The sequence below is a fragment of the Protopterus annectens genome, chromosome 5.part0 (genome assembly GCF_019279795.1).
Source record: "Protopterus annectens isolate FY-2018-M chromosome 5.part0, PAN1.0, whole genome shotgun sequence".
NCBI classification, from domain to species: domain Eukaryota; kingdom Metazoa; phylum Chordata; order Ceratodontiformes; family Protopteridae; genus Protopterus; species Protopterus annectens.
Window position 1 is genome coordinate 163437031 of NC_056735.1, and position 20167 is coordinate 163457197.

Sequence of the window (20167 nt, forward strand, 5' to 3'; positions counted from 1 at the left end):
AGCTGTAGTGGTGGCTGTAGCTCTTGTGGAGTGAGGCCTGATATTTTCAGGAGTTGTCTTTCCATGAAATGAGTAGCAGAATTGAATGCAATTTCCTATCCATTTTGAGATCGTCTGTTTTGAAATTGCTTTTCCTTGCACTCCTGTTGCATATGCTACCAGAAGCTGGTCAGTTTTTCTGCTGGCTTTAGTTCTGTCCAGATAGTAGCGCAGTTGTCTGTGTACATCCAAGGTGTGTAGTAGTTTTTCCCCCCTGTTCTGTGGGTTAGGGAAGAATGTAGGTAAATGAATGGCTTGGTTCAAGTATACCCTGGAAACCATCTTTGGCATAAAAGTTGGATTGGTTCTCAGAGACACTCTATCCTGGTGAAAGATAAGGAAAGGCTGCACTGCCATTAATGCCTGTAACTCGGATACCCTTCTTGCTGAAGTGATTGCTAGCAGGAAGGCAGTTTTCCAAGATAAGAACTGTAAGTCTGCTGTTGCTGCTGGTTCAAAAGGGGGAAGTGTTAATTTTTCTAGTACAAAATTGAGATCCCATGCATGTAGAGGTGGTTTCCTTGGAGGTTTCACATTTTTGATCCCTCTCAAAAATTGTCTGAGGAGAGGATGAGAGAAGACAGGAGGATCCATGTTGTACTCTGCTGAGATTGCTGATGCATGAATCTTAATGGAAGAATAGGACAGGCCATTGTGGAACAGTTCTGCTAAGTATTCTAGGATGTGTGACATTTGTTCCCTTTGCTGCACTCCAAATGAGGAATCTCTTCCATTTGGCTGAATATGTTTTCCTTGTGGAGGGTCTGCGAGCCTCCAGGATAATGTCCTTAACCCTCTGAGATAAAACAGGTCGGTTTTGTTTTATGCAATTTTCCAAGCAGTTAGCTGCAGCGTTTTTAAGTTTGGATGCAGGGTCTTGTAGTTGTTCTGTGTTAGAAGTAAAGGACATAGAGGTAGAGGCCATGAGTTCGTCCAAGACATGCTTCTCAGTAGCGGGTACCAATGCTGCCTTGGCCAGTCTGGAGCCATCAGAATTACCTTTGGCTGTTCCTCTCTGATCTTCAGTAGAACTTTGTACATCAATGGGAGAGGTGGAAAGGCATATACTGTCAGGGCCTTCCAGCTGAAAGAAAGGGAGTCCACCCTCCAGGCTTGTGGGTGGTATACTCTTGAGCAGAATTTCTTCAGTTGGTGGTTCAGTGGGGAGGCGAACAGGTCTATCTCTGGCATTCCCCATTTCTTTGTTATGGTTTTGAAGATGTCTGGATGCAGCATCCATTCGTGAGCATCCGTGGTAGTTCTGCTTAAGATGTCTGCTAGTGAATTCTCTTTTCCTGGTACGAATCTGGCCTGCAGTTGGATGTTGAGATTCAGGCCTAAGTTCCACAGGTCCATTGCCATCCGGCATAGAGGGTATGAGTGTGTGCCTCCCTGTTTGTTGATGTACCACATGACTGTGGTATTGTCCGTCCTTATCAGCAGGGGTCCTTGCTGGAGGAATGATTTGAATGCCTCGATTGCATGCTTCACTGCCAGCATCTCCTTCAGATTTATGTGTAGATTCAGCTGGTCTTGGGACCATAGGCCTTGGATACACTTGCCTTCCATGTGTGCCCCCCGCCTAGGTCTGAGGCGTTCGTGGTGATGGTCTGCCTTGGATGTGGTTTGTGGAAAGGCAGTCCTCTGTTGATCTGGCAGGCCTGAGCCCACCACAGGAATTCTTTTTTTCAGGCATGGAATGATTAGTATCAGGGCTTCTAGACTGTGCCTGTGTTGAGACCATACATTCCTTATTTACATTTGCAGATACCATGAAGATGCTCTAAAATCCACTCTAAGTGTTTGGTTAGTCATCCTACCATAAAATGACAACATTTCTGGAAAACAGACTAATAAATCAAACCAGAACTCTTGCAATCAGCATACAACTTTAGCTGGTATCTCTTTCCCATTGTTGATGTACTAAACATCTATTCTCAGATACAGAACTGCAAGCACGGCACATACGGCATTGTCCCTGTTCTCATAGATCTATTATGTACAGATGGTTCCTTGCGTCTTGGGCCATAACAAAGCTGCCTCTTCAGAGACAGGGAATTTGTGAAGCAAAACAGAGGGGACATCACCAATGATCTGACCAATGGTGTCATCTGCCCTTAAAATAGACCAATGTCTCAATCACATCATAGACCACATTGATGTTACTAGTATATGTCAATGCCATCCATGTTTTATCTCTGTTTACTGACCAATCGATAGAATGTCTGGATTCACTTATAATGCTCTTAGAAAAATAAGGCTTAGCCCTTGTTATTCTAAAGTCAGATACTTCAGAGCGAAACCTATCTCATTAAAATTGGAATAAGATCTATCTGCAGCACAACAGACATCAGATTCTTTACTGTGCAGCCTAGAGGCTCTCATAAATTAACCTTTCATGACATTCTTATTGGTATGTGCAGGGTGCCTGCTCGTTCTGTGAAAGATGTTATTCCTCCAACATATTTTCTTAAACAGACTAGTGTTATAGCTTCCATTCTCTTCCTTGTGGATACAAAGATCTAAAAAGTTACAGTCACAGTCTGAGCATTCAAAAGTAAACCTTAAGGCATTGCCACTGTAACCTCTTTACTTTATATAACTTGTTCTCTAGCTCCCTTTGTAGCAACAAAAAGCTCTCAAAGTCTTTCTACTCACCCTCCACTTCACCAGTGCCAGTAACACCATGCAGGAGTGGGTTCTCATTTATCCAAAGAGTCTAATTAAAATGGCACAAATCTCCAGGACTGTAATCAAGTTCAATATTCATCCTTCTGCCATGTGCTGCAGTTGTGTTACAAACGTATAGAGAGAGGTCCTTGATGAGTTTATTCATTAAGTGAATGAGAACACGAGTTCTTAAGGTTTAAAGTTTCCAGTCTGGATAATATTAAAGAATTATTGCTGAATACCAAAAGCCTAACTGACAAAATGTTTCAACTGGAGGCATTCCTTACCACCTTAGCCATTAGCATTTGTGTAGTTACAAAAGTATCTGGTTCTGGTAAGTGTAATAGCATCCACTCTAATCCATTTAGCATTCAGATCCATTTGGCCCCTGTGCAGATGCATTCATATTTATCTGCAACCCTACTGTCTCTTGTCAAATTTCACTTGTTACAAATCTGGAAGTGCTTGAAGTTCTAGTAACATTCAAGAAAACTAATCCTCCCATTACCCCACTATAGCCAACTACAGAATGATTTTTGATCTCCCCCCGTATGCAAAATATCTTATCCAGTTAGAAAAATTAACCACTAAATCAAAAACTCTTTTTATGGGTGACATCTATTATACACTCAAAATGACAAATGTATCATACCAAGACTTCTGGACTTAACTGTCATATATTTGACCAAACAGTCCCCGTGCATAAGAGACGTCAGCCTTCTAGTGCTTATTCTCAACAATGTTTATCATAATTGTATTATCCCACTTTGTTATCCCCTTGCTAGTCAAATATGTCCATGTTTTATTAATGCAAATATAGATTTAAAAATCTGGTTTGATATTTTAACACCATTTATAGTCGCAAAGAACTTTCCACATAAAATATATAGTGAAATTATTAATTCCTGGGAACAGAAAGAATTTGTTTGTTGGCTCCAATGTATCAAAGAACTAAAAGTTTTAGATATACAAGTAATAAAAACAACATACAAAATTCCACAACAGGACTGGCTAACTTTACAGAGTATTCTGTCATATTCACAAGATTTAATTAGAATAATTAACAATTCTTCATTTAAAGAAATACCTAAATTTACGAAATACATATATGAAATCATATATAATGACTGACATGGGAAACAGTATTTCAACATTTTACAAAATATTGATAAACTATAAAACACCCAAAGCCTCATATTGGAAATATATAACAAAAGGACACTCAATACAGTTAACTTTAGATATTAAAAACAAATATCTTATTATTGATAAAATATACATCCTTTACACAATACTTGAAAGTTTTCAATTGGAAATGCTTGCACAAAGCATTCTTAACCCCAGACAGAATCAGTAAAATTAGTTCTTCCATAAAAGGAATAGGTTGGAGATTTGAGCAAGTACACAATGCAGATTGGAACCACATTTTCTTTGACTGTGTTAAAATTAAGCCATTTTGGAATTATATTAATAACTTTCTACAAGCTTTATTTAATAGGTTCATAGAATCTAATTTAATTAAATAATCTAATTTAATTAAATAAATTTAATGAATCATGTTATTTAACTAAAGCTCTTGTATTATTAAATGTGAACGAAGGTCCTCATTTGAATAGGTCAAATATGCATCTGCCATGGACTATATTTGCAATTTCAAGGAAGGGTATAACAAGAGGATGGAATACAAACACAATACCAACTTTGGAAGACGTCTACAGCCTACTGAAGACCACAGCATTATTGGAAATTAAAATTAAAGAACTAAGAATTTATCCAAAGCCATTTATCAATAACCCTTGGGGAAAAGTCTTATTGTTGATTGACACTATACAATAATTGATCAGACACTCTGATAATGGATTGGACATACTTATAAAGTAACTGTACACATTAAGATCTGTTATAGTGTCAGGCTAATGTAAATAGTGCACATAGCTATTTAAGATGTTATGTATAAATACTATGGAATTCATTCAAATGTATTTTGAAAAATAAAAAAAAAAATTTTGAGGAAAAAAATATGGCCATGTTTTTCTCCCTGAAACCTTGCTTTGTGGTCCCCTAACAACTCCTCTACATTCAGGGATTACTCCTAAACCAATTACTCATTATTTACAGCTCTTACTGATAATCAGAAATCAATAACTATATTATGAGTTTGCTGAATTCATGCAAAACATACTTAACACCAGCTAGTTGTGAAGGTGAACGTACTAGCAGTTTAGAGTTGAGACACATTTTAAAACATACGGCTGTTGTCATCCTCCTCCTTTTCCAAGGCAATTTACTAAATAATTTTAACACCTTATTGAGTTATCACTTAAGACATAGAGAAACATCATTTATGTCAATGAAAACAAACCATATTAACATGTTCCTAGTTACAAACATTCTATAACACATTTTTTGTACAGCTATCATCAATCCAGCATTACATAAATTGCTCAATTCCTGCCTTCCCATAAACCTCACTCCTCCTCCAAAAACATTACTCTGCATGTACTGGTCCCACAGTTTCCATTTTTTTCTATTTAATTCACTCATACCCTTTTCTAAAGATCCCACTTAGATTTCTTCAGCACAGTTGGTTTAGACTTTGACTTCCATTTTCAAGTAATTGCTTTTTGGCAGGTACCAGAATTAAATATAATAAGACTTTACTGTGTACCTAGGCAATTCAGAACCAGCATCCCAACTAAAAAAAAATCCTTAGTTTCATCATTTTCTCACACAGTATTCCTGACAGTACTCCATAGGGAAATTTTAAAGTCTGCCAACTCATTACACTTCCAAAACGTATGTTCCTAGTTACCTCTTTCTTCCCCATCACACCTCCGACATTTGCCATGTACCTGATGAAAAAATTGTTGATGTCTGTTTGGGGCCTAAGACTATGCAAACACTTCCAAGAAAAAATCCTAAATCTTCTAGATTTTGCTGCACATTTGGGAAGCATACATATGTCCTCCCAACCCTTTTGTGAACTGCATATCTAATCTCTCTTCCCAATCTTTTCTGACCTCTTCTGATAGATTCCTACAGTTATCGTACAATATTTTATATGCCCTACTAACTAGCCCATTTTTAACAGCAGCTTCTATTCTAGATTAAAATAAAAACTCAACCAGTGCAGGTCTTTCATTTAAGAATCTCCTTGGCCTCTTCTCATTATATTACCTTCCATTCTCTAATTGTTTGTTCACAATACCTTGGTTCTTTTGCCCGATTCTTCTAGTAAATTCCAGCCCCCCTCTTATCTATTCACTGTGCCCCTAACTGCGGCCATCCCCACTGGCAGAATCCCCTTTCTCCATTCCTGTGTTGGCTTAGTTCTTTGTATACTTTCTTCTACTTTAGGATTATAACATTGTGTTGGACTGTTACTCTCTTCAAGGATCTGTATCCAGAATCCCATTGTTTCCTCATTTCTTGAATTACACCCCCAGATTCTTCATTTAACTGTCATCATCCTATTCCACTTTGAATTGTAGCTTTCTGCTTGTGCTATGCATAAGAGCCTTAGGAGTGTCCAACAGGTGGCACTAGAGCCAAAATCCAGGCCACCAAAGCACGTTATCTGGCTCTCTGCATGCCCTGCAACATAGTGTTTTGAATGGACTAATATGTTGGGCATGGTAATATGGCCCCCAAACCTCGCAAAGTATGATAAGTGACCCCTGACCCAAAAAGATTGGACACCCTGAATCCCTTCAAATCACGTAATCCTAAACCTCTTTGTTCTATTGGGAGGATCACCTTATCCTGCTTGACTCTTGTCCTCTTCCTCTTGCAAATAAAATCTTTCAACTCTTTTGTCCACAACTTCTCCTCTGGCTGATACAAATATGTCTGAGCTGTGTATACACTAAAGGAACTAAAAACATTTTCACTGCTTGTATGCGAAAGGACTTGACTAAATTGACCATTTTGGGCACAGGAGAATAATATGCTTATAAATACATCAAAAACTAAGCATATGAGATTTGGAAGACATAAATTGAAAGGTGAACATTTAATACAGCACACAGTGACTGAAACCTGTAGATTCATTTAAGGACCTGGTTATATGGGTAGATCTAGCTTTGAGTTTTTCTGATCATACCATCCAATTGGTTAATGATAGATACTTGAGTATGAAATAACAATATGGAAACCTTATAAGTAAACTGGAAAGAGTACAGTGGAAATATACCAAAAGCATCCATGGATGTGAAAATTTAACTTATTATGAAAAAATAAAATATCTGAACTTGTACAGTGTCTCATGGATATTTAAAAGGAGATCTTATTCAGGTAGAGAGATAACCATCTTTGGGAATGTTTGGGGTTATCAAAAGGAGTAGAGAATCATCATACAATCTATGTAGAAGATTCTACAGGAATGAGAAGTGTACTAATTTATTCACAGAGAGCAACTGATGTATGGAACAGACTACCAAATTACATTAAAGCAAGCACTAGTTTAGATATTTTTAAGAACATCCTGGACACCTATTATGGGAGTAACTGTTTTGGTATATTGGCAGGTTAGAAGGGCATTAATGCCCGTTCTTGAAATATTTGTATTGATCTTGCTATTCATATCCACAGGCAAGAACTTCAAGTTTCTCAGTTTTTGAATTATCTTTTGTTTAGTCTCTTCTCACATATCTTTAGCTGCCATAAAAAAATTATTTTTAATCCATATTCCCAAATACTTCATTTTAGAATGTCCCCATAAGTATTGGTACTGCTGGATCAATTCATGTTTGGATACATAGTTTATAGCTGTAGTCTTTATTTTATCGTCATTAATTTTATACTCCCCCTCCAAAAAAAAAACTGGAACTATCTCAGAATATTCCACAACACTGAGATACCCCTTTCTAGTTCCATCAGATACAAAATAATATCTACAAATAAAAACATCTTTTCTTGACTAGCATACCAATTACATCCTTGAATTCTCTAAATGTAATGCAAATAACAAAGGGAAATGAGGACACCCCTGCCTGGTTCCTCTGTTCAGGAGGTGACTACCAATATTGGTCACCTTTTTTTACATCTGTTGATGGTCCCCACTGCTGCTGACCACCACCAACAGTCAGGAAATTCTCCTGAAGCACCATCACATTCAGGATTCTTATATGTACTTGGAGTCGGAAGAGGTAAACCGTCCTATGCCACAACTTTTTTTTTTTTTATTTTGGCAGAGATGCTGCTGCATCATGATTTTGTAGCTACCTCCAAATTAGAGGTCAAGCTGTCAACTGGCCAGAAGACACGTCATCTTTCCTCCCCATCAGTTGGTGTACCACAAGGATCAATCCTAGGACCCATTCTCTAACATCTTCACCAATGATCTGCATAAAGCCTGTAAAACTGCACCCCTAGTACAGGATGCAGATGACACCACAGTTATCTGTATTGCAAAAAAAAAAAAAATCAACAAACTACAAGAACTTAGCCAGGAGTCCTCATCCTCTATAGAAACCTGGCTGCCATCTAACCAGCTGTTCCTCAACCCAGGTAAATCCAAACTAATCATATTTACTCCCAAACAGCTTACAATCATAGGTTCATAGGTGTGTACTAGCTAATAGTCCTGGAGCCTTTACAAGCCTAGCCCATAGGATTACCCTGGCATTGTGCTACCTGACCTTAGTTCCCAGTGCCTCTGTCGAGCAGAGCCATTGGAGTGATCCCCGGGATGAATTTTCTATTTCCCATCCACTCATCAAGATTTCTCTTGAAAAGGGCCAGTGACGTGCTCTGCTTGACATGTATGGGAAGTCTATTCCATAGCAGGGACAGTCTCTGTTTTATGAACCTGTCCCTCCAGCATGTTCTGTTGACTGTGGTAATGAGGTTGAGGTCTTTGGAGCACGTGGTGTGGAGGGATTGGGATTTCATTAGATGTAGCAATTCTAACAGAGCTGGGTCAGACATGGCTTTGTAAGTCAAGCAGAGCTCGCCTCTAAGTAGGCGATATGTGACAGAGAATAGCTGGAGTTTTTTTGAGACTGTCCATATAGGACAAGTGTTTAAAGCCTAGGATCCTCTTTGTGAGGTACTTTTGTGGCCTCTTCATTTGTTGCAGGTGTCTGGTGAGGTGCATGCCAAATGGGGCATTGTACTCGAAACCTCTTTCTCAGTTACCTCATCCAACAAAACAAAAACTGTACTTGTCACACATATTAAACTGCCAGGCATCTGTGTAGATGAGAACCTAAAGTCTGACACACACATCCATGATATAGTGAAAAATAAACCAAAACCTACATGCTCTCCATACAGCTACACCCTTCCTCTCAGACACTATGAGAATGCACATCGCCTCTTCTCTCCTCTTATCTATATGTATTCTGTTCCCATCCTTAACATCCAAGTCACCTTGCTAAAGAAACCTTGAGCAATATTATTACAAAACGGCATAACTTGCTGCCAACCTTCCAAACAGAACCCACCACCATGTCACCCTAAGGGAATTACATTGGCTGGGAATTCCCACATTATCTAACCTACTCACAACTTTCACAAATCCATAACATTGTGTATAAACCTAACAAATGTCCATCCATTTCCAGCCTCATACAAATATATAACCCTTCTAGGCCATTGCGTTCATTGGACAAATGCCTACTACATGTATCCAAACCCAACAATTCTGCTGGTAAATCACTATTCTCCAATGACCTTGCTAAATCCTGGAATACCATCCCACTCACCACTATGACAAGAACACTCCCTAAAATCATTTAAAACTCAACTAAAGTCCTACCTACTCATTTGTCAGCTCTCTACATGTGATGTTCCTGGATAATCTCCAGACCTTTACTATCACCATTCTTTTATGTAACTGGCCATAATACAGCTTTTTCTTCACAATCTCTAGCTATCTATCATCTATCCCTCTTCAGTACTACCTCTGTCTCCCTTTTACCTGGACCTCCTCAATACTCCTTCATAATTTGCAACCATCTTCGGCGTATAATTACTTTGCTCTCTCCTACTCAATATCTGTTTTAGCGGATTTCATTTGAAAGCAACTAGACTCATAAGCTTTGCCTTAGCTAATATTTTACCGTATTCTTCATTTAACTGTCATGTTTTCATTAACTGTCATAGCATTACAAATCTATGTATGTACATTTACTATTCTATGCATGTACATTTATTATTTTTTGATTAACTGTCACATCGTTTCTAGTCTAGGTATGTATGTACATTTATTTATTTTTTTATTAAGTCCCACATCATTTCTAGTCTAGGTTTATATGTACATTTATTATGTAAATCTTGTATAACTGCCTTCTACTCATTTTGTAATATGGAGCATTTCTCTTGGGCCTCAGCTAAAAATGAGAATTGTGCCCAGTCAGATTTTCCTAATAAACAAAAGCAATAAATAAAGGTAGAACAAGCAAATTTGCTGCCAGGGAGAAATGCCCATCTTCTAAGCTCCATCTTGCCTTAGCCCTGATCAGGCCCTGAACACTAGCTCCTCCTTTTCTACAGTAAGGTCAGCCCTGTTTTAAAAGGCTTGCTTTAAAATACTCAAACTGTACTTCTCTGATTGGAACGGTGTCAGGAGGAGGATCCCAACAGGAGCTCTGAAATTGTGCACTGTACTTGACTGCGGTGGTAGTGCTGCGGTAGCGTTGTCGCCTCACAGTTAGACGTTGCCCGTTCGATTCTCAGTTAGAGCGTCTTCTGTGTGGCGACATGCGTGAATGGGCATTCCTTCGTTGAAGGTTGTGCATTAGGCCCAGCAAGCCAGCACGTCAAAATCTACTGCCAATCATTAGCGGACCGGAGTTCCGCTGTGGCAACCACTAATCGGGAAAGCCGAAAGAAACAAACTTCATAGCAGCAGAGAAGTAACTCCACGTTTGTAAAGAAGTCTGGAAAGCAACGCTTGACACTTCAGTGTTTTTCTGACTGGAGCAGTTACATCCTGCTTTACATTTTACATGAAAGAAAAGTTGAGTTGTACAAGTAGACTTACCATAACAGAAAATGTTCAAACACATCACTGCTGCTGTACCCTTATGTAATATGTGATGTCTTGCCAAGGATGGAACCCAGCTGGCTGGCTTTCCAAAGCTTTAGGGCTCCTTCCACACACCCCAGCCACTAGTAAGCATGACTGATATCAAAAAGAACAGTGAATAAGGTGTCAAACCCTTAACAGACTTCTTGCTTCTGAAAATAGAGAGGCTAAAACCCTGCCAGATAGGAACATAAAAATAGCAAATCCAACATGGCAAAAATAGCAAAACCATGGGGGTGGAGGGAGCAGTTACTTCAGTAGTGATCTATCTGAACATGTACTGTTAAGTTTACTTACATGACTGTACTATGCTCATCATTAGATCACTGCTACACAGTAGCCTTACACAACATAGAATATATAATACAACTTATTAAGTAAGGGCGGAGGAAGCAGGATCAGAGTCCTGGATCCACTGGAGAATAGTCCTATCAAAGCCTTCTTTAGATCTAGAGAAGGAATCTAGTTTGTAGTGCTTGGTAAAGGTGTACAAGACCAAGTTGCTGCCTCTAGTATGTTTCTAGAGTCCACCCTTTCCAAAAAGTCACAGAAGTTACCAGAGCGCAAATACAGTAGACCCCAACTTTGCCTGGAAGTGACTTGTTACAATGAGAATAACAAAAAGGAACAGCTTGGGACAATCATTTAGAAATGGTTTAGACATTGGTTGCTCTTTCTTCTTACCTTTATAAGACACAAACAACTGATCAGAAATTCTGAAGGATTTTGTCTTGCCAACATAGTACCAGAGTTGCCTACGTATATCCAGAAAGAAAACAGGGACATGAATAACCTAGCAAAGAATAACCTCTGATATATCCTTATGCATAATGAAAGGATTTCTTCTCAAAGTTACCCTATCTGTGTGAAATAAGACCTAGGGATGCCTTACCATAACAGTTTGTAACTCAATACTCCTCTTCCAGAAGTCAGAGCAGTAAGTAACACTGTTTTCTAATAACTACTTTAAATCAATCTGATGTGCGGGTTCAAAAGGAAAGAGTGCAAGTCTTTCTAAGACAAAATTAAGATAAGAAACAAAAGTCAACTGTCTACTGGGTCACTGGATATATAACTTCCCTTTCAAAATCTTTTTCACAAGGGGTACGGCAGAAAGGGGGATCCATAGACGACACACAGAAATAACCAATATATGAATCTTGACAGAAGATTAAGAAGGGCCAGAGGATAATAACTAACAAAAATACTAATAATAATAATAATAAAAAAAAATAAATAAATAAAAATAAAAAGAAAAATCACAGGATACTGGGTCTTAAAGGGATACTGGTTCCTGGACTGGCAGCAACTAGAAAATATCTTCCATTTACTCACATTTGACTGTCTAGTAGCAGGTTTCTTTGCCTCCTTCAATACCTGCTGCATGTCCTCAAAAAAGTTGTCCCAAAGGTTTTCAAATTCCATCATCCAAGCAATCGACTGAAGATGTTGAACAATGGGCTATATCAAACTACTACTGTACTGTGTAACTAAGTCCATTCTTTGAAGAAGCTTGAGGTAGTTGCCCTTGGCCATTTTCAAATGGAAATATAACTGCTGCCTGGGCCCAAAAGGGGGTTACCAAAATTAACTTTGGAGAGTCCTTCTGAAAACCAAGAAGAACTCTGGTTAACTCATCAACACCTATATGGTGTGGAATGTCACACCTCCAAGCAGCCTACACAAATCTTGCATTCCACAGCATTTTCTGAAAATAAACTTAAAACGCATAAGATAAACAAATGTAAATATTTTGTGAACAATAACACTGCTATTTGTACATTTTAATAGCTTTTATCAGTAAGTATTATTTACAGTGATAATTGTTACTGCATTAATAATCTTTTCCATAAATACTGTAATAATGCACACAAAACCCAAATTATATTTTTCTAAACTTTCACAAATAAATTTTCATATCTTGAAAGGTATACAACTTAGGCATATACTGTTAGAACAACTTTTGTTAACCATACGTTAGCGTTCACATAACAATAAAAATACTGTATACTCTTACAGAAATATGAAAGTATATGTTTAATTGTACAATTAGCAAAACAAAAAGAAAAATCTAGCAAAGCTAGACTTTCCACTGTGTGATACCGTAAACTTCTTGTATCAAAGCCAACATGGGATACATGAAAATTACCTTTCAAGGATATCAGGTGTTTTAGCTAAATGGCAATACTGAATGTCTATGACTTTTTCTTTTACTTTTAAGTCTATTTATGGACAATTTCAAGCCAATAAATCCAAACTCTCTAGCTGTGGACATGCATGTTTCTGCCTTCTTATGGCATCATCAGTACAGCATAAGAGGAATGTTTGACTTTTGTAAACACAGGGTTGTCGTACCCAACTGATATCCATAAACATTAGGGTGTCTACAAACTATCCCAACTAACAAACTAAAACAATAAGTAAAAAGGTCACACAGAAAAAGAGGTTTAAGGTATCACATAGTGGAAAGTCTAGCTTTGCTAGATTTTTCTTTTTGTGTTTCCTCTGTGACCTTTTTACTCATTGTTTTAGATAATTGGCAATACAGATAATGGATATCTCTCAAGAAGTGCAACTTGTAGTGCAAACATTAAATGCAGTTTTCTTCAACAGCATCTGTAGTTTCACCTGATGTCATGCAACACTAAGTCGCTCTGTTTTTTTTTTTTTTTTAAGTATTAAGTACATATGGAAATATTGCTTACTTTCATAATTATCAACAAACAATTGGCAATATTTCCAGTATAGTGTGATATAAGTCAGCAGTGACAGTGATTTTTTCTGTTTCCCATATTGATGTTTCACACTACGCACATCAATAAAATGTACATCTGGTATGAAATTTTGAAAATAAATATGAAAATGTGAATAACTAACTACTGGAAAACAAAGATTTTTAATACTATTACTGGCTGGCAAGTCACTTCCCCCAAAAAGGATCTGGACACCATATGGAGGTATGTGTGTGAACTGGAAGAATACAAAAATGGCATTTTAGACTTCAGTGAGTTAACAGAGAAAAGGGTGGAAAAGGCATACAGGCGACATTCCTGACCATAGAAATGAAAAAGCATCTGTCTTCCAGACCAACCTGTAAGGAGTCCTGCAGCAGAATTTTTTAATGGTTTGTTTGGCTGGAGTAAAGCAGATATATTTGAGGAGTTCCCCACAATTGGATCAATTCTTAGAAGAGACCCCCAAATGTAACTTCCATTCATAAGGGCCTGTCCTGGTCCTGCTCAGCTTGTCTGTCACAATGTTCTTCTCTGATGAAATATATGTAGCCTGGAAGAACAATCTGAAATGAGTTCAGTACCATAGCTAATTTGCAATGAACTCAGAATCTGGTTCCTTTGTTTGTTTATATACCTCATCACTGTGGTGTTGTCTGTGATTACCAGAAGAGGGTCTGGCATTCAAACATGCTTCAGAGATTTCAGAGCTCTTATTAGAGCCATTATTTTCCTGACATTTATGTATTTTAACCTGTCATGTTTGTTCCATGGACTCTGCACTTTCGCTTCCTTAGACACAACTCCACAAGCAAAGCCTTAGGCATTGGTCATTACAGACTTAGAGAGGGCTGGCAGAGAGAAGAGAAGACCTCTCGAGAGACAACAGATATACCCCATCAATTTAACTCCTTTTAGAATCTCTAGCACTGTATTATTATTATTATTATTATTATTATTATTATTATTATTAATAATTTATTTATTTAATTTATTTTAAGTCCAGCACTGGAACTTGACACGCTAGAGGGTGCTGTTGCCGAGTCCAAACTGCCCTGACAAACCACTAAATCTATCTTCTGTGAAGTCTGGCTAAGGGAATCATGAGAATAGTTGAGGCTATCAAACCTAGAATTCTGAAATACTTTTTGACAAATGCCAGAGTCTGGTTTAAAAATATCAGAAATATTTCCCTGTACCTCTTCACTTTGTCTAGAGGAAGAAATGCCATCTTAAGTGTTGTTCAATGTAGAAGACACCCTAGAAACACTATCCTGTGAGAAGAAATGTAAGAAGATTTCTCTCTGTTCAACTGAAATCCAAAACTGAGAAACAGCTTTCTTGAGATACTTGGTAAACTGAAAGAATCTGCAAAAAAACATTAATCTAAATAAGGGAAATGAGAACAACCTATAACCCCGTAGGTGACTGAGGCATTCTGACTGAAATCGAAATAAGACGGGAAATGAGAACAACCTATAACCCGTAGGTGACTGAGGCATTCTGACTGAAATCGAAATAAGACTCAATGCTACATAAATATGAACACAGGAACAAGTTTTATTTATGCATTTAGTTAGTTACTTAAATACTGAAATAACTCCTTGCCCTATTTAATACTATTATTGGCTGGCAAGTCACTTAGTTACAGAAGCCAGACCCCCAAAAAAGGTCTGGACACCATATGGAGGTATGGGTGTGAACTGGAAGAATACAAAAAAGGCGTTTCAGACGTCAGTGAGTTAACAGAGGAAAGAGTGAGGCAAAAATATATATATGTGCATATATATATATATATATACACACACACATATAAATATATATATACATATATGTATATATACATATACACACACATATAAATATACATATATATATATATATATATATATATATATATATATATATATATATATATATATAAGCACTTGGCATGTCACGTATCAGGAGTGTAAGAAGTTAAGTTTTTTTTTTTTTAAATTTAAGTGTGTGTATGTGAGGGAGGGTGGCATAGTCGAGTTCCTCAGCATTACCTGATTTCACAGAATGAATACGATTTTGTCTCACATTTTATTATGTTCCTTCTAAAGTTTGTTTTTGGCAAATTAGCTGGAGAAGGACTGCACTCAGAAAATAATGGCAGACATTTGAATTTTAGATTACCAACATTTAGAAAAAGCATGTCAGTGTAAAGCCTGTTATTCTAACAACTTTTTGTATGTATAAGGACAGTATTTGCCCCTGATTTTTGTCTTTTGTTGCCCTTTATTTTTTTTCTTTGATTCTTGAATTCTGAGGTTGAAAGGTATGTTTGTGTGTTTGTGTGTGTGTGTGTGTGTGTGTGTGTGTGGGGGACTGAAGTGGATGGCATACTGCATTTTAACATCAGTGAGCTCAGACGCAATGCATTCCAGTGTAGCAGTTATGGATTTGTTCACTCATGTTGAACCCAATTATACTTCTGGGATGTACACTTACACCAGCAGCTATAATAGGTGGTTACATCTGTGCACATCTGAGAGTGTGTGTGAATATATACGTGGGTGTGTCTCTTGGGGGGATAATATATGGTTTTGTGTGTGTGAGTGTACACTTGCATGTAGTGCATATATGCATGTATGCATGTATGTATGTGTATGTTAGATCGGATAGTATGTGGTCATGTATGCGTGCTTGTGTGCAGTATATATATATATATATATATATATATATATATATATATATATATATATATATATAAGCATATGTTTACGTAGGGGGATAATATGTGGTCAAGTGTACATGTGTGTGTTTGTGTGTAGTGTTAACTCTCCACTGTTTGTTTTTCAGAATGTCTCCAATTTTGCCTCATACTTTGGTCTGTTCCTCACATTTGTAGATTTTCTTTCAAATCAATTAAGAGCTGTAATTAATAACAGGCATTTGAGTTTCAGTCTTAATGCAAAGCCAGTTGTGGTGACTTACCTTGTCTGTTGGGTAGCTCACTGCTGTCTTGGATTTTGGTCATTTGACTCCAATTATTTTTTAGCTTTCTACTTTATTCTTAAGCAAAGAGGTTGAGAGGTGTAGGGGTGTGTGTTGCAATATGTTGTACACTGTATGCTGATAGCGGTGAGAAGACACATTCCTGTGTAGCAATTATTTATGCAAGTATTCATTCTTCCATTTTATTTCAGAGTTCTGAGGTGTACAGACAAAGTCATACAAGTGACAGTAACTGACAGGCATAGTGATTGTCTATGATAAAATTACTTTGTGTAGGGGGAGGAGGATACTGCAGTGTATCTGAAAGTAGCAAGTTGGCTGTAAACATGTTTCACTTTTCATCATAAACATCAACATTTACACAATAAGTGACTGTCTGTGGTGGTCTAAGGAGGTTGAGTGTGATAGCAACTGGCCACTGACACAACAGTGAACTGAGTACAGTTGCCATCTCACAGTGAATGGTTCTCCAGTTGAGTTTTTGGCGATGATTAGTGCTGTGTGGTAGTCTGAACATGTTCTCTGACTTTGTGTATGTTTTATCTAGGAGCTCTGATTTCCTCCCCCCAGAGTCTCAGCTTTACAATAAATTCCTCTGGCCATTTTTGCTGCTTTTACTTTTATCCCAACCCATCACCAGTGGGTACATGAAAGGTAAAAAAAGAAGTTATGTACTTACGTTCCATCTGTGTTGTCCATTTTCAATCTTTCTCAAATGTTGGACTCTGATCCGATTCTCAGATTTCACTCAGCCATAACTTTAGCTCACGGCCACCAAAAAGCTCTCAAGCTCCTCCCTTAATGCACCAATCCGTAACATACCTCAGATATTGTTTGAGGGTTTACATGAAGAAGGAAGTCTTAATATTATATTCCTGACAGAAGAAACCATACCTGGAGGTCAACATGAAGGGCAGTGGTAATCTTATCAGCTCTTATTCATCCAGAAATCTAGTGTGAAAAAAGACTGGGATTGGTGGGTGGGAAGTTGAGGAAGAATAAAAATGGACAACATAGATGGATGTTATGGTAAGTACATAACTTTATCTGATGCTGTCAATTTTCTTTCTGTCTTCAACTGTTGGGACTGAGTCCCTAGCTACCTAAAATCTCAGGTGACTTTAAGGAAGGATATTCCTGAGCACAGCTGAACCAAAGGCTGCTCTTCCCTCGAGACCAGATCCAATTTGTAATGGGTAGTAAAGGTACGAGAACTGAGCCAAGTTGTAGTTGCACATATATTGTCCATGGAAGCCCTAGAGTGAAACACTGAAAAGGTTGTCATGGACCTTGTTGAATGGGTTCTTAAAGGTTTTGGTAAGGATAGACCAAATTTGTTGTAGATAAATAATCTGCAATCCATATGCCATCTGGTTAAAGTTACCTTTGCAACTGATTTGGCCAATTTAGAATCTGCAAAGGACACAAATAATTGATTTGTCTTCTTAATTCCTTTTGATCTATGTAAGTAAAAACATCAAATTAATGTAACATATATTCACCTTTGTTTGCAAAGTTAGGAAAGAAGACTGGCAAATTAATGGACTGGTTGATACTGGATTATGACACCACCTTAGGAAGGAAAGAACGGTTGTAATATAATGTTACTCTATCCCTATGAAAAATCAAGTAGGGAGGTTTAGAGGACAATGCTTGAAGTCCTGAAACTCTTCTAGCAGAGGCAATGGCCACTAGAAATATAGTTTTCTAGATCAAGAATTTAATATCACATTTTGCTGTTGGTTCAAAGGGGAATGAATTAAGGCCTGCAGTACCAAATTTAAATCCCATGGTGGAGTAGGATCATTTGGACAGGGGAAGAGAGCATCTGTTATTTGGCTATTAAAGGAACTGGAGAAAGCATGCTGTTAGCCTGAGGTATGAGATATCCGGATAAGTCATGCCTGTTGGATGAGATAGGAGGTCTGGAATCGGATCCAGAATCCAAGGTGGGTAAAACAGATGAAGCCAAAAGAAGGGGAACCAAATCTGCCGAGGCCAGTAAGGTGCAATGAAGATGACTTTGCTCTTCAACTGTGCAATTTTCTGCAGAAATTGAAGAATTAGCAGAGTTGGGGGGGGGGGTCCAATTTTGGAGAAGAGTGCCCCTCATTGATTCCACCAGTGGGGGAATCAGGGGAAAAAAATCTGCTGCACTTGTTGTTTAGGGGAGATACAAAAAGACTGCAGCAAGGTTGGCCCCACTGACGGAAAATCATTTCCTCCACTTTCAGGCTGAGAGACCACTTGTGAGTTAGCAGAATGGACCTGCTCATTTTGTCTGCTATCATGTTGGATTACCCCAGAATGTCATTTGCTATCAAAAAACAGCTGGAAGAGATTGCCCACTACCACACTCTGAGGGCTTCTTGACACAAGGGGTATGACCTGGTTCCACCTTGTTTATTGATGCACCAAACTACTAACATGTTGTCTGTCTGAATCGCAACTCTCACAAAAGGCAGAATGTATTGGAAGGCCTGCATCGGTAAAAGCACCACTCTAATTTCCAGGACACTGATGTGCATATTGGCCTCTTCAGGGGACCAAGTGCCTTGGACCTTTATCTCTAGGAAGTGCCCCCCCCCCCAATCTGGGAAGTGTCCATAGTCACTACAGCCTAAGCCTTGGGCTAAGGGAGAATGAAAGGACAGCCTTGCAAAACCTGATCTGATCGAATCCACCACCCAAAGTATCTTTTTGCATGGCTGAGTGATTCTTATCTGGGCCGATAAGCGCTGCTAAAGATTTGACTATTTTGCTGCTAGCATCCACTGAAGAATTCACATATGAAATCTTGCTAGAGAAACTAAAATTATGGCCACTGACATTGACCCCAAAGCTTGAAGAATCAACCGGGATGAAATGTTGGTACTGTGAATTATTTTCCTGACCTGGAATCTGACAGTCTGCACTCTTGAAAAGGGGAAGAGAAGTGGTCACTGATACCGTGTTGAAAACCACTCCTATAAATTCCAATGTTTGAGATGGTTGTAAATGAGCCTTGTAATTTATAGTTATCCACAGATGGCAGCAAGTCTGGAGTACCTGATCTCTTGCTCTTAGTAGTAAATGCCTGGTCGGGGCAGTAATAAGCCAGTCATCTAAGTATGGAAACGCTCAGAATCCCTGCAGTCTCAAGTGAGCTGCTACCACTGCCATACATTTGGTGAATAGCCTGCGGGCTGGGGTGAGACCAAAGGGCAGTGCTTTGAACTGGTAGTGACTGGCAACCAGCTGGAAGCATAAACACCTTAGGTACTGTTTGTTCATTTTTATGTGATAGTATGTGAAGCAGAGTTTCTCCCAAACCCAATTCAACTAACTTGGACAAATGGATGGGGAACAGGAAACTCATCCCTAGTTTGTTACCTATGTCTCCAATGGACACAAGCAGCCTGTAAATGGTTCATGTCCTGGCCCCTGCTTGTAAATGTTTAATTTCCAAAGCTCCTGCTTACACTTATCAAAGGTACAAAATCTTGTCAGAGATTTGGGATGCATGGCTAGGCTTGCATGGCTAGGCTTAAAAAGGCCCCAGTGGTCATTATCCTAGTACACACATATGAACCAATAGATAAACAAAACACAGTGGAGGGACAGGTTTACAACCCAGCACCTACCAAACTTTTGGAATAAAGTTCACCTGCATGGTAAGCAGTGCGACTCATTATCTCTCTTTAAACATAGACTAGATGACTGGGTGTAT

At 38.3% G+C, this 20167-nt stretch overlaps 1 protein-coding gene across 1 annotated transcript in view; it reads right to left on the reverse strand.

Moving 5' to 3' along the window:
• The window catches only part of MGAT4A (alpha-1,3-mannosyl-glycoprotein 4-beta-N-acetylglucosaminyltransferase A), a 2332896-nt gene that overhangs the window by 200300 nt on the left and 2112429 nt on the right, over window positions 1-20167 (reverse strand). The gene's annotated exons all lie outside the window — the stretch shown is intronic.